Source organism: Egretta garzetta, unplaced genomic scaffold, assembly GCF_000687185.1.
Source record: "Egretta garzetta isolate BGI_Z169 unplaced genomic scaffold, ASM68718v1 scaffold179, whole genome shotgun sequence".
Classification (NCBI taxonomy): Eukaryota; Metazoa; Chordata; class Aves; order Pelecaniformes; family Ardeidae; genus Egretta; species Egretta garzetta.
This window is the reverse complement of record NW_009270001.1, coordinates 2,474,215-2,489,444: the sequence shown is the minus strand read 5'-3', so window position 1 is coordinate 2,489,444 and position 15,230 is coordinate 2,474,215. Positions and strand designations below refer to the sequence as shown.

The following is a 15,230-nucleotide window of genomic DNA, read 5'->3' as shown; positions in this document are numbered from 1 at the left end:
TTCGGCGCCGGCCTCCCCGGCGAGGGGTGACCTGCGAGGGGCGCGGGGGTCCGGCCTGGCCGCCGCTTCTCCTGCCCTAACCTTGCCCGCGGCCCCGGGAAGCAACTCCCGGCCGCTCCTGCGGCGCCTGGCGGGGTCCTGTCAGCAGTTTGGGGAAACCCCCGTGAAACCTGCCCCGCTTCCCCCCTTCTCTGGCTTTTTTGCTTCTTTGTTTGCCTTGGGTGATGTGGGAGCGCGTAGTTCAGGTGGCTGGGTTGCATATCGAGCCCGAGTGCCCCGTGAGCTCCTGACATCTGATGGGCCGCAGATGTGGCTTTCGGGGACGCAGCCGTCCGAGGAGAATAGAACATTTTTAACTGTGCCACTCGTTCTTTTTAAAAAGTGAGTCTGGGCAGACTTGTAATATTTCAACTGTTTCCCCAGTCCCAGCACTGTAACTCCCCTCGCGTCAAGGTTGTTGTAAACTACTTAAAAAGGCCGCTTTTGGAAAGGCTTGGGGGGGTTGTTCTCTTTTTTTTTAGTGTTATGTTGTGTAGCTGTCGGGGAGAGCTTCCACCTTTATTAAGTAGCGTCTAATTGTATTTATGTCTTAGTTTGTTGGTAGCAGAACTAGGCTGCTGGTATTAACGTTGGCAGGTACCTTTACAAACCCATAACTTGGTTAAACAAGCTCTCGGTTGTAACTAGTTAGGTACTTCAAACCAGCACAGAGTACCTAACAGCGTTTCAAAGGCTGAAAAAACTTGTGTGTAGAGGTGCTGTGACATTAAGTGTTTGGGTTTGGTTGTTTTTTCATGGGCAAGCGATTCGAGCTTTTAAAAAATGAGTGAGTATTAAATCATTGAACCCTTGAGCATCTCTTGAAAAATGTAGGATTTATCTTAATTCCTCCCCTCCCCCCTCCAAAGATTTTTATTTGCTTTTCAGTCTTCTCAGGCACTTGACGAGTATAAGACCAATTAATAGTTTCACTTACCAGCAAGTGCTAGCCTATTTCCAGTTTTCCAGCTAAAAAAGTTTTAAGTGCAAACAGTAATAGCTTTCCCCTTAGAGCAGCAAACAAACCTCACTTTTAAAACGTTTCTCTTGAAATATCTTACGTTTCTTGGGTCTGTTAAAAAACATAATGTTTGACCTTGAGGTGGAAACTGGGTATGGTGCTCTTTGAGGTCTTCGTCTTGTGGTTCACCTGCCCTAGTTAGCACCTGTAGTTGCTGTTCCTGCGATAGGAGAGCTGAAAGTCAGGCAGTCGCAACAGCGCAGCTTCCCCTGTCGCCCTGGAGGAGGGGAACGTTGCTTCTGCGGAGTGAACAGGTTTGTCACAAGCGCTGAGGAGGGCAGGGAGTCGCTTGTCATGCGTTTGCTCAGCCCAAACGTTCCCCCTACATACATATACGGTACAAAAGCAGTGAGAAGTAGTACGGGGAACTCAGCCGCCCAGCAGCAGTCATTTTTAAGCATTGTTTTTCTGAGTATTTCTCGCATCTAGTGACCTAGAGGAGTCTGGTGCTGGCGAAAGAAGCTCGAAAGGGGGTGGTTGCGTGGCTGCTAAAAGGTACTGAAAGACTACTTTCCGTGCTTCTGGTATGCAACACTGATCCCCACTGTCTAGGGGATTAGGAGGAGGGACGGTGGGGGAGATGGAAGGTGGTACGTGAGTTTGGGCAGCTGGTATTTATGCTCGAGTGCGAGGGTAACAGCTCTGACTCATTTTTAAACACTTGAATTTTTAATTATAATGTGTCGACTATTTCTGTTTGCTCTTCAGCCTAATTGCTAGTTGGCATGATGAAGAGGTGCGATGAGAAATTCCTGAGAAATCAGGAAGAGGAAAGGACTGTGGTCGTCCACATTCAAGCGTTGTGATGTGTACTGCAGTACGGCCCGGCTGCCTGTGCTTGCGCTTGATAAGCGCGCGAAGGCTGCCTGCTTGGTAGAACGTAAAGCACACAAACAAGTTGGGAAACGAGTGGATGCATTAAACCGGGTGCTGTGGAGGGAGAGGAAAAGGGAAGGAACCTGAAGCCAACCACAAGGCGGTTGAGAACGGTCGATACGGAGCGGTCAGAGCACACGCTGCGCTCACTGATAAAGGAGAGGTGGGAAGGATGTTTGTGTGCGTTTGACAAATGGGGAGATCGCGCTGGCAGCTGACAGCGTGGAGGAGGTGGGGATTAATGGGGTAAGATAACATTGGACGAACAAAGAGTAAATACAGAGAATCGTGAGGGGCTTTGAACGCTAAGCGTGAGGGAGATAAGTTGCTGTAACTTGATCGGAGCAACGAGAAATAATTGCCTTGCTCGTCCTGACCCCTCATCTCCTGGCTGTGTATTTACCTTTGAAATGCCAGCTTCTTTGCCTTGCCCTGATTCTGTTGACTTTCTTCGCTGTCTCTTGTACGTTATCACATCGACTCCCTGCTCTCCACCAAGGATGTGCGTGCCTTCTGTGACCCACCTGTACATCAACATCTCACTTAAACATTTGTTAACGAGATGGGAGTCTCTACGTACCACACTGTGAAAGCGGCTACAGGCTGAGCGTTCCCAGCTCTCTGGTTACCCTCCGACCAGAATCTCACTGGTAGATTGTTAAAGCTTTGGACACTTTCCAAATGAGTACATAGTTTCAAGCAACCTGTATTTAATTTTCTATAACGTTTCAAAGTTAGTGTGTTGACAGTACTTTTTGACAGCGTTGGGTCTGTGGTCATTCGCAGCTTCTGTGTTTTTGTCTGCTGTTGACTAGATGACTTAGAAAACTGTAAACATTGACAAGAACCGAGCAGCAGATTTAATAACACATTCACTGGATCAGAGTGAAAGATTTAACTACCGTAGTTGCCAGCGTATAACTCGCACCCCAGAACAAGCACTCTGGAAAAGAAATACCAAAACTTGAAAATCTTGGCTGGCTCGAAAATTATCCGTAGCAATGGGCAACCAAAACCGAAGCAGCAGTGGGAGAGGGGGACAGGCGTAGCGCTGGGGAAGAGCTCTGGGATAAAGTTGTGCCGTACAGTGCACGTCGCTGCACGGTTACAGAGCCGAGATAACCCGCGGCTTACGTGGCAAGGAAACCACTTTTGTCTCGGTTTTCCAGTACGTGAATCGAAGTTCAGCAGAGAACCGACACTCGTGCCTTTAATTTTAGCACTGTAACTCGGGAGCAGCCGAACTGTTGTGGCAGCGGAATCTGTGGCAGCAGGCGCTGTTGCAGGGAGGTTAGTACGACTTTCGTGGTGCTCTGTGCTGCCTTTCTGTCGCATCTTTGCTCCGGGATTTTAATGCATAATGCAGTTCTGAGCCTGCGACTTCAGGCCTGGAGTGCAACGTCTACAAGTGTGCAATTCTGAGCGAAAACTGGCTGAAAGGGGCTGTAGATGAAAGTGTGCGTGCAGCGTACGTACCCGCCTCTGCAGTTGCTTTCTCCTAACAGAGTACATCTCTGAGCCAGCCTGGCGTGACTGATAGATACCTTGTCACTTGTTCAGTGTTACTGCTAAGGGTTAGAATTTAAATTTGTGGTCGCCCGTTTCCACTCGTCAGCGTTCCCTCTTCACACGTCTGATCAGCATGAATAGAGCCTGTACAGCACACCAGCTTCTCCACGGATGCAAGTTACTTTCTGCAGTTCGGGCACGCATCGATTACTCATTCAGGACTGAAAAGGAGATGCGGCTCGGCCACCGAGGCGTTGCCGTTACACCGCTGCAGATGCATTACTGAATGCACAGGGAGGTCAAGTAACATGCCCGTGGGCATACGGTGAGTCAGCTTTACATTCAGAATGATCCAACCTAATAGCCCTTTTTATTTAAGAAGGTATTTAGGGGGTTGTATCCATTTGACCAGACAGTCTGTCTCTTGAATGCTCAGGAGTTGATTTAAGTAGCAGAGTAGTGTACAGGCTTCAGCCGTATCGTGCCTTGTGATACCTTGTCTCCAAGAAGACAGTTTGAAAGCTGTTACGACTCAATCTGACAGCTTTTTAATCATGAGCAAAACAGGTTGTCTCTTTTTAATTAAATGCAAGGATTTATGACTCTTTCAAGCTAGCATTTGTGTTTCAATATGCATGGATCATGGATTTGACTGTATAGCAAGACTTTGGCAGTGTCCTGCACAATGCTCTTCTGCTTTGATGCTTCACGATTTCCTGGAAATGAGCGGGGAGAGCCAGACCGTGATTGGATAAGTGTTCTTCCTGCTGCATTTCTGCTGTAATGTCCTGTTTCACAGTGCTTGGTCATTAGTCTTTCAAGACTATTTCAGAGAAGGCAGATCTCGCTTCCATTCATTGAAAATGGGTAGAGACCAAGTGACTCACAGTAGCAGAGCTGGGAGTAACTAAGAGCCAGACTTTATAACACTGTTTGTCCGTCTGGTGGTGCAGTTATTACCATTTCAGTAATGTCTTTTTCATTGGGAATATTACATCTCCATGGTACCAGTTTGAGGTTGGCGCCATATCCTCCAACAGTATTGTCAAACTTTCTGAAGTAAAAAGAAGCAACTTAACATGATAGCCAGGTAGGGTTAAGACAGTATTGTTCTCTTGTACGGTGGCTTTCTCATCAGCTGGTAATCTTCTGACTCCTCAGCTCCGTCTCCCAGTTCTTGCTTGCTGGCAATGCCACCTCTTGCTAGAAACACTGTTTGAAGTAATCTGGCAAAAGAAAAATTTTAGGGAAAAAGGTTGGTAAGGAGTAGGTCAGCAAGCTGTCTACAAATTCCATGTGCTTGTGGTTGGAAATACAGTGTAAGGTAAGGGGGCTTTAGAGGCTGACTACTAATGAAGTAAGCTGGATGAAATGCTGGTAGCCTGAGGCCTCATTGTGTTTAATAAGATGTCTTTTGGAAATGAAGTTGTCATTGTGGGGAAGAATGGGTAGCAGCGCCCATGAGCTGAATTACTGATAAATACAATTTGAGTTGTCAGCAGCTATGGTTCATCCAGAGCTGGTAATACTTTTTGATCAGCACTACACAGAATCTGTGAGAAGGTATTAAAAAAAAAAAAAAAACAAACCACAAAATATTTCTTTGAGTAGTGTTTTTAAAAAGCCTTTAAGGTGAAGTTTTCCTTACCATGGTTCCAGTTACTGATACTGGTAAGTCATCTTAAAGGCAATTCACAGGCAGAGGATCTGCTCACTGTAATAAAGAAGATCCAGAGATTGTTGAATACCACAAAACTAAGCTAGGGAAATTTAGTGAGTATCTCGCCAGCGTTAGCTAATTATGGAGGGGTTATGAAGTTATGGACCTTACCTCAATTTAAAGTTGTTTTGATAACAGACACTTGATCTCCCTTTTTCATTTTACAAGATCAAAGTGGTTTTCCCCCTCCTTTCAGTACTTGCGTGGTACTGATGAAAGCTACCTTTAAATTTTCTTTTGCTTTTTCTATAGCTGGTAAATTGGTATCCTCGTACATGCTGTTATTTAATTTCTGTAGTCAAATATATGCAAAGTCTTCTGTATGTTATGGGAAAGAAACATTTGTTTCCTGGTCTGTCTGTTATCCTCTCGAAGTAGAGGTCAAATTTCTTCAACTCTGCCAACTGGGAGTAAATGCTGTAGGAGGTATCTGATAGAAAAACCCCTGTTAGAGGCCTTATTCGTAACGCACATGTAACTGGCTTTTGACCCAGTCAGTTTTGGGGTTTTTTTAAATACCCAAAGTAGCTTTTCTTCATTTGTAGAACCAACCTGTGTTTACTTTGTACTATTTTTTCGTCTGTTGTTTGTCATAAACTTATTCTAAATTAACCCCTCTCCTCCACTGTGCTTTTTCTTTAGCAGGCTTTGTTCTCCTTCCAGAGCAGACCGTGCCACCAGTCCCTCTGATTCTGCCAGAGTCCACAGACATACGTTTGTCTATGGCTGCGGTGTCCTACAAGAATTTTAACTTTTTTGTTGCATTAGCTTCTTAGGAAAGCTCAATTGAGGAGGGGAGCATTAGGGTTTGTAAAGATACAGACTCAGAGGTTAGCAATCCTGAGTTAGCTGTGCTCTTGTGTATGGTTCAGTGGCATGGGTGAGCTTTCTTGGTGAGAAGGTAGCGGGTTGTTTCCAGTGAAGCTGTACCTCTTCCTTACTGAGTCCTAGTTATGTCATGACAGACCAGTGTCAGGAGTGCTCTCCTCTATAGGAGCACTTTGGACATGTAAAGACTACGGTATCGGTTGTTAGCAATCTGGTGGATGCTGAAATCAATTGGTACCTCTTATTACTGGTCAACAAACGATCAAGGGTTTGATGTCAAGAACAGCCCAACAATTGTACTAAAATTTTGATAATTTGAATGCAATGTGTCTTTGCCTTTAGTGTAATGATGCCATTTATTTTTCAGTAATATACCTACTGCAAATTCATGTTGCAATATTTAAATTTTGTACTACTAACTTAATAATTAAAGCAACAAATGAATAGTCTTAGTAGCTTGCGGATGAGAAGATGATCAGAGATCAGGGTTTGGCTTAGGGTTCCTTTCCAGCCTTTCTGGAATTCAAGAATTTGGGCACGTCGCCTCTTCTGTCTACTTCAGTTGGCCAGACCATAACATGGACATGTTACTGCTGTGTGGCAGGAACATACTGGCTTAAGGCAAAGGCACAGCACTGGTATTGAATTAAAGTGTTTGAAGCTTTAAAACACCCGGGGGCCGGCTTTGTTTATTTCCCGTGTACTAGCACGTGGCAAAGATGTGTAAAAAGGACTGACCATAAAATACTGACAAACAGTAGAGTCGCTTAATATCGCTTAACTCATCTTTGTTAAAAGGCTGTCATAAATCCATACGACTCCAGTTCAGCTTCAGCTTTTAGATATCTGTAAGAGATGAGGAGATGCTGGTGAGTCGCTGCGTGAGTGGTGGGAAGTAGCCGCAAGACAGCCGGGGCGGTTGTAGCGTCGCACTGTTAGTGGAAAGGAACGTTACACAGAACTCGACAAAACACCTCTCTTATCTGCTGAGAGTATCTGTCCTCCTGATGTCAAGGGTTGTGCAATGTTGGAGTGGTGTTTTGCAAGATGATCTGAATCGTCCAATGCTCTCCCTTGCTCCAGGCCCGTTGCTGCTGCCTGTTGTGCAAGATGCTCACCGTGCTCTCCTTCTGGACCCTGACTCCGGTCTCATTCAGCCAACTAGCCCGATGATAAGGTGCACAGCTTTCCCCTGGGAAGTTGAATTACAAAAGAACTCGATGGGTGCTAGCTGGCCCAGCAGGTAGGCAGTTCTGCCTCTTTACAGAAGCAGTGGACTGTGGGGTGGACTTGAAGGGCTCCTGGAACTGCAGCCTGTGTCCCGTGGCACTCACTGCTGCTTCAAGGTTTCCAAATAATGGCAATAGCAAGGTGCATTTGTGCCTGTCCATGCTGGACCGGCTTTGATTTTTGCAGGAGACAGTACAAACCCTTCTCGAATGAGTAAATCAGTACCGAGATGACTTTCCTGCTTTGAAGTTACATTGCAGCTCTCCTGATGTGCCAGTTGGAGCTATTGGTGGAAAACACAATGTTTTATTACTTTCAGGATATTTCAGGTAAATGTTCTTAATAGAAAGAAAATCTGTGCTCTGAAAATCAGGATTAATTTGCTACCGTTGTGCCCAAGCAATTTAAAATGTGGCTTTTCTGTGAGCGTTACTTTATTGACCTTGGTAGAGTAATAGACCAATACTTCTTAAGAAGAGGTCTGTTTATATAGAATGGCATGAGCCAGCCGAGGAAGCACAGAATACATTTCTTTTGAGTAACAGAAATGGGTAGGTAAAGTGGGAAAATTTGTTAAACTCAAAATCTTATAAAAAGACAGTACATCCCTATGACTGTTCTCAGTAGGGTGATCTTCTGCAAACTAATATGTGGTGGAAAGAAAAATAAATGAAGCATGGCTATCCTAGCATTGATTTCTGCCACTAGTTTTGTTGAAAGAATAATGAAAAATCTTAAGAGCGAGTCGAGTTGCTTAAATTTTAGGAGCATATAGTGATAAAAATATGCCCCCTCTAATCTTCAGAGTAGAGAGCATTGTAGGCTTTAAATTGCTGCGCACTTGAGAAAAATGGTTTCACTATGAGAAAGAAATGAGATTTTAGAAGGCTAAGTGCAGCCAACCCTGTGTGCCTTTATGTGTATGCTAATGAATTTATTTTTATGAGGACTGTGATTTTTTTTTTTTTTTGCGGGGGGGCGGTGTGTGTGTTTGTTTTTGTTTTGGTGGGATTCCAGTGCAACTGGTGAAAGTTTCTGGAAGCCTTTGTGGAGGCTTGTGAACTAATCCGTAGCTGGTGGTTACCTTTCATTTGAAAGAGGCAGAATATGTGCATTAAGCATTACAATAACCTGTATTTAAATGTAAAGTCTTGATTCTTATTTACAACGAAAAATTTTGCTTTTCAGGGTTGCAAAGAATGCTCCACAAACCGTTGTTTTAACACATATACTTGTAATTTTTATTCAGTCTTGGATAATTTGTATATGCAGCCTGTTGAGCACTCAGTAGGAGCAGACTATTTTTAACCTTCATTTGTTTATGCAAAACTAGTTGAAACACAGCATTAGTTTAATCCTTTCTTCCTTTGTTTCGCACCTCGATTCTCTTACCAGGGTCCTATTCTTTAGGATTGCTACTGGGCCTGATTTATGAATCATCTGATGAAGAGCCAACTCCACTCCCAGAAATGTGCCTTAGGTAGAATTGTATGCCAGTGAGTCAGCTTTAGGGCAGCTTTTTCAAAGGAACACTATATAAATTACATGGTATCCATGTGGGGGTGGCTTAGTGTTATGAAAAATCTTCTCTCGAGCATCGTGCACACACATCCACACGGAGCTGAGTCAACTGGCTTGAGTTAAATTGAGTGCTGGTCACAGTTCTGTTGTTTTAAGTGCATGGTTATCTGTGACACTTACATGAAAATAAAAAAGAATGTGTGGTATCCTGGGGGAGGAGATGAGCATGTCCAAAAGACAGCAGTTGGGAAGTGCAGAAAGCATTGGTACTTCTACGCATGTCTGGATGCAGATTATTTTTTTTCTGACCGTGATCTAATTATTTGGATTGATTAGTTTTTAGTTACTTAGACGTTCTGTTGTTAGCCATGTCTGTATGTGTTACTTGTACTAGAATGTCACTGTTGAATTCGCTGAATGAAGTGTGTTGGCTTTTAATGGAAAGGAAGGCAATGGGAGTAGAAAAAAAGCATGACCAACATGCAGATACACCTACAAAGGTTCTTGGAGCAGCTTTGGAAGTGGCCGGAGTCGCATCTTCACATCTCCAGAGTTCTGTGTCTCTCTGTCAGAAGAGGGCGTAACCTTGGTCTTTGCCAAAAGTCTCTCCCATACTAGGAAGTGGACTTGTGCGTTCCGGTCAACTCATCAGTACCCAGGTCATGTGCTGCTTCTGTCCCTTCCCATCCCACCATCCTTAGACACATAGTCTGTCAAGTGTTTGATTCAGAGTTCTTGATGGGCTTGGCTGAGTTTTTACATTTGAAAACCCCAAAGTCAGCTGTTTTACGTAATTTTATTAGCCTCGGTTGTATACATTTGTCATTACCTCTCTCGCACCTCTGATTTATTCCATCTGTGCTCAGTTACGTTGGGAAAATGTGAGATATTGTAGTCCACTGGTGATGGAAATAATTGTTTATGTAAGAATGAGCCACTGTTAGTCTTCAGTTCTGTGTAAATATAAAAACTGTGGTGGTTTGACCCTGGGTGGACGCCAGGGGCCCACCAAAGCCTCTCTATCACTCCTCTCTTTAACCGGACAGAGGAGAGAAAAGTAAATCAAAAGGCTCGTGGTCGAGATAAGGACAGGGAGAGATCATTTGTCAGTTACCATCACGGGCAAAACAGGCTCAACTTGATAAAATTAATTTAATTTATTATCAATCAAAATCAGAGAAGGAGAGGATAAAACCCAGCTAAATCTTAAAACACCTTCACCCCACCCCTCCCTTCTTCCTGGGCTCAACTTCACTCCCAGTTTCTCTACCTACTCCCCACAGCGGCACAAGGGGATGGGAATGGGGGTTGGGTCAGTTCATCACACGTTGTCTCTGCCACTTCTTCTTCTTCTTTGGGAGAGGACCCTACCCCTGCTCCAGCATGGGGTCCCTCTCACGGGAGACAGTCCTCCACGAACTTCTCCAACGTGAGTCCTTCCAACAGGCTACAGTTCTTCATGAACTGCTCCAGCATGGGTCCATAATTTCCCCAGGGTGCAGTCCCTGAGGAGCAGACTGCTCCAGCGTTGGGTCCCCTGTGGGGTCACAAGTTCTGCCAGCAAACCTGCTTTGGCATGGGCTTCTCCCCCCATGGGTCCGCAAACTCTTGCCAGGAACCTGATCTGGCGTGGGCTTCCCACAGGGTCACAGCCTCCTCCCTTCGGCATCCACCCACTCTGGCGTGGGGTCCTCCCTGGGCTGCAGGGGGGGATCTGCTCCACTGTGGGCCCCCATGGGCTGCAGGGGCACAGCCTGCCTCACCATGGGCTGCACCAGGGGCTGGGGGGAATCTCTGCTCCGGCACCTGCAGCACCTCCTGCCCTCCTGCTGCACCCACCTGGGGGGTCTGCAGGGCTGTTTTCTCTCACATCCTCTCACTTCTCTTCTCTCTCTGGCTACTGAGCCGCAGTCGGGTTTTTTTCCTTCTTAAATATGTTATCACAGAGGCACTTCCACCATCGCTGATGGGCTTGGCCTTGGCCAGTGGTGGACACAGGGAAAAACTTTTGGCAGCTTCTCACAGAAGCCACCCCTGTAGCCCCCCCACTACCAACACCTTGCCACAGAAACCCAATACAGAAAACACATTCGGATTTAGATGAAAATACTGACTTTGTGGCGCTGGAGCTGTAAGGTAGTAGATGCTCTGTAAGAGTCTCTGTGTGTTCTGAACAAGTAACTCCTGGGCAGCAGTGCAGCTTAACTTTTAATTTGCATTGTCACAAAAGCTTAAAGAACGTACTTGATGTTACTTTCTGCAAAAATGTAGGTACAGTTTCTCATTTTTTTTTAAATTACACCTTGTGAATGAACGGCTAGTGCTGCGAGGAGGTAGGTTGTTCGAACTGTGTTCTTTCATTGCTAAAATAGCATTAAAAGACAATGTTCTGCTAGATAATTTGCTTCATTTAAACAATTGCTAGAACTGGCATAAGAAGGCAATACAGTTGTAAGCAGGGAAACATAGTGGTCTGCTGGACTCCAAATAAGGGGAAATGTGTCAGTAATAAAGTAAAGTGACTTCTAGCAGCAAGCTGCTATGAAAAACTTAGTACCTTTGAAGTAAGAATCTGTCATATCCACAGCTTTGAGAAAAAGAGCTGGTTTGCTTCACATAAGCTAGGCATTCTTTATCATGAATCAATTCAACAACACCTAAGATTATAATGAACAATTAAGATATTATGGTGTTTATTAAGTATTTCAGGGCTTATAATTTGTTTGGAAACTCACTTCTTTATGGCATTGCAGGATATACAGTTATAAAGAAGAACACTTGCTGAGAGCAAACCAAATAAAAATATTATGAAGGACGTATGGGTGGCCAGTTATTGATTGATAAAGGGCAGGTATGCCATCTTCAACGTATCTCTTTGTGCAGTAGTCTATCATAGAATCATTAAGGTTGGAAAAGACATCTAAGATCATCAAGTCAAGCCATGAACCCGACACCACCATGCCTACTAAACCGCATCTCAAAGTGCCACATCTGCATGTTTTTGGAACACCTCCAGAAATGGGGACTCGACCCCCTTCCCTGGGCAGCCCCTCCCAGTGCCTGACAGCCCCAAGGGGAAGGAATTGTTCCCCATGGCCAACCTCACCCTGCCCTGGCACAACTTGAGGCCGGTGCCCCTCGTCCCATCGCCCCTTCCCTGGGAGCAGAGCCCGACCCCCCCGGCTCCCCCCTCCTCTCCCAGCTCCGCTGCCCTTCTCTGGACACGCTCCAGCCCCCCCAGCTCCTTCGGGGAGGGAGGGGCCCAACCCTGACCCCAGCAGTCGAGGGGCGGCCCCCCCAGTGCCCAGCACAGGGGCACGGTCCCTGCCCTGCTCCTGCTGGCCACACCACTCCTGATACAAGCCAGGATGCCCCTGGCCCTCTTGGCCACCTGGGCACCCTGCTGGCTCATATTCAGCCCCCTGGCGACCAGCACCCCCAGGGTCTTTTCCGCCGGGCAGCTTTCCAGCCCCTCTGCCCCACACCTGGAGCGTTGCCTGGGGTTGTTGTGACCCCAGGGCAGGACCCGGCCCTTGGCCTTGTTGACCCTCACCCAGTTGGGCTGGGCCCATGGCTCCAGCCTGGCCAGGTCCCTCTGCAGAGCCCTCCTCCCCTCCAGCAGATCCACACTCCCCCCCCTAGTTTGGTGTCATCTGCAAAGTGACTGAGGGTGCCCTCCATCCCCTCATCCAGGCCATGGATAACGATGTGAAACAGAACTGGGCCCAGAACTGAGCCCTGGGGGACTCCGCTTGTGACCGGCCACCAACTGGATTTAACTCTCTTCATCACAGCTCTCTGGGCTCGGCCATCCAACCAGTGTTTTACCCAGTGAAGAGTATATATTACTTAATAGCATATATTCCATGATAGTTGTTCTATAGGAAGCTGTTAACACCTCTGTTTGAATATAATTTTTTGCTTTTTAATGATTTTTTTAATCTTCAAAAATACCTTCTCGGAGCAAGCAGTGGTGTGAAAGAAGCACTCGGTACCCTCTCCTGTGTGTACTTGGAACCTATGAGTTCAAGGTGTGATGAGACTAAACAGCAGGTAGTTTTTAATCAGATTTTTTTTTTTCAGAAGGGATGGTTTGTTGCTCACCCTCCCTTCCCTCATCTTCTTTCTGGCAGAAAATTTCACTTATCTTCTGGTTTTGTTTTCTGCTGCCTTAGTGAAGTAAATCTGACCAAGAAAAGGTGAGCCTGTTCTGGTGCAAAGGAGGGAATACGACTGCGCAGTCATGATTAGGCGGTAAAAGAGTAAGGAGTAAAACCCATCCCTGCTCGTGGCAGTGAGCTGTTAGGCTGGCTGGGCTGTCTCTGTTAATCTGACCTTCAGAATCCCTCTAGATTTCTTCACTGAAGGTCAGATTCCATAGTGTACAAATTATGTGCGTTTATAAATGAATCCATGATTTGAAAATATTTCGCAGGTAAAGGCACAGTGAGATAGTTAATGGCTTCTGCATACTGGTGTGTTCTGTGTGTGGCTGGAAAAAATAAAATCTTTTACAAAAATCTAGCTCAGAAGTTTTTACAGAATTGCCTTTTAAAATCATCGGTGCAGTATCTGTGCATCAGAGAAAGGAGAATGACATTTCTGAGCAATGTCTAATTAAGTATCCATCTGTGTCTGTAAGCATGACAGCTTATTTTTCAGTGCTGTTCTCATTTAAGTAAGAAACTGGTCTTTCTGTAGCGTCACCTTGAGATTACCTTTTCTAGTACTGTTACTAGAAAAGTGCGTGGCAAGAAAGGAACGGGAGTTTTTCACTCTAGTCTCATCCTCCCTCTGATCCATACGTTTCTGAACTAGGACTAAATCAGTACATTTCTTCTTTCTTTGAGACAGGGCTTTCCTTGGCATAGATACTTTCCCCTGAACTGTCTGTATTCTTCCCTGCAGCAAAGTCTGTCTGAGTCACGACAGACTTTTTTTCCACCCAGATAAATATCAAGTTCTTTTTTTACAGACTTAGTAATACTAGAATTGTTGACTTTTAAAATAGCCAGTTCAAGAGACCTGGAGAGTACAAACCCCATCGGAGCAAGTATTTTTTCCATGCACTGGGAAACACGCATCAGTGTTGACCAGATACACTTCTGCAAAGTTACTAGTCCCTGCGCTACCTTCTCACTGAAAATGTCATTCACTGATCCCCATGTGAGGGATCAAACCAGCGCGGTTTGCGTAGTTAAAGTCAGATATAATAAAAAAACCTTCTTAAGTCATTGAATAGACCGTTAGGAAGGTGTTACCGGGAGATGAAACATGATTTTTTTCTGGCTGATAGGCCAGAGAGATGGAAAGGCAACTTACAAGTGTTCTCATAGTCCCTTTGGAAGCTGTGAGGTAGGTGATGTTCCCAAGTAGGAGGTTTGTGAAAAGAGTCTCTAGTTCTCTTTGGCTGCCCTTGAGCCTTGTGTCGAGCTCTGTCCTTTGTGCTCCCCAGGCCAAAAGCATGAGTAGTGCAGAAGCTGTCCTGCAGTCATAATATGAGTATTTAAATACATTTCTTTTGGCCATTCTTTTATGTGTTTGAGCAACCAAATTTTTGCTTGCATGTGCATTGCAAAACTCTTAGAAAAGATATTTTTCTTTTCCAAGTGCATGACCAGAGCAAAGCTGGGAGTTGCACTAGCAGGTACAATACATATCCCCCTGCGTACAACTCTTGGCCAGTCACTCAGTCATCAAATCTGTGTCTTACTTAGCTATCTAGTAGGAGCATTTGCAGGTGAAATATGTAGAAATACTGATTTTATTACAGTATTGGGATGCGATTTTGTCTCAGAAAATGTATTCGTCATTTGGGTTTGTTGATGCTGTGCTGTGGCCTTGGAAATAAATTGGTTCGTACATAATATTTATTGCCTATATTAAATTACTATCTCCAGAAATTCTTTCAAGTTCCTTTCAGGAGAGTTCTACTCAGTGCAAGTGGTGGCAAACATTTTTCTTTATAAAATACAGGAACATATATATAGTATGTATTGGCGGGGGAGTAAAATGCTGGGGTTACTGTTTGGGGTTTTGTTTTGAGGTTAGTTTCATATTTGGCAGACCTAGAGTTGTCCTCTCCATCTTTCTTGCGTTGTCTGATACTAAGCTTGCTTTCCTTAACTGGTGTTCTGCTCCCATAAACATTTTAATAATTCCCTTCCACCATCCAGCATTTCATTAGCCTGAAGGAAGCATGAACTCTATTTTAATATTCTTCTAAAATGAAGTTTCAAAGTGGGTTAGGGCAGACAGCTTGTCACAGCACCTTTTAGAAGCAGGAAAGTAGCCTTATTCTGGGCTGCAGATGGAGGGGGGGGAGCAGCATACAGTTATGTTTACGGCAGCTTGGGATGGATCAGGGAACTGAAGAAGGATTGTCAGGGTAAGAAAGATATCTCTGAACCATCCATGCCTTCTCAGGATGCTCAAGTACTAATTGCCCTTCTCTGCAGAAAAGCATTTTTTAAAAACAGTCGACTA

General features: G+C 45.1%; 1 protein-coding gene across 10 annotated transcripts in view; it reads left to right on the top strand.

The window, feature by feature from the left end:
- The first annotated feature begins 240 nt into the window (after positions 1 to 240).
- The window catches only part of CUNH18orf25 (chromosome unknown C18orf25 homolog), a 48,291-nt gene continuing 33,301 nt past the window's right edge, over positions 241 to 15,230 (top strand). For 2 of the 10 annotated variants that reach the window (XM_035903043.1, XM_035903047.1), the window contains exons 1-2: positions 3,248 to 3,770; positions 7,077 to 7,236. The gene's annotated coding sequence lies outside the window, so the exon portion shown is untranslated. Of the gene's footprint in view, positions 246 to 2,000; positions 2,100 to 3,243; positions 3,771 to 5,334; positions 7,237 to 12,718; positions 12,776 to 15,230 lie in introns of those variants that run through there. The other 8 variants (XM_035903046.1, XM_035903044.1, XM_035903052.1 and 5 more) reach the window with 8 other exon arrangements.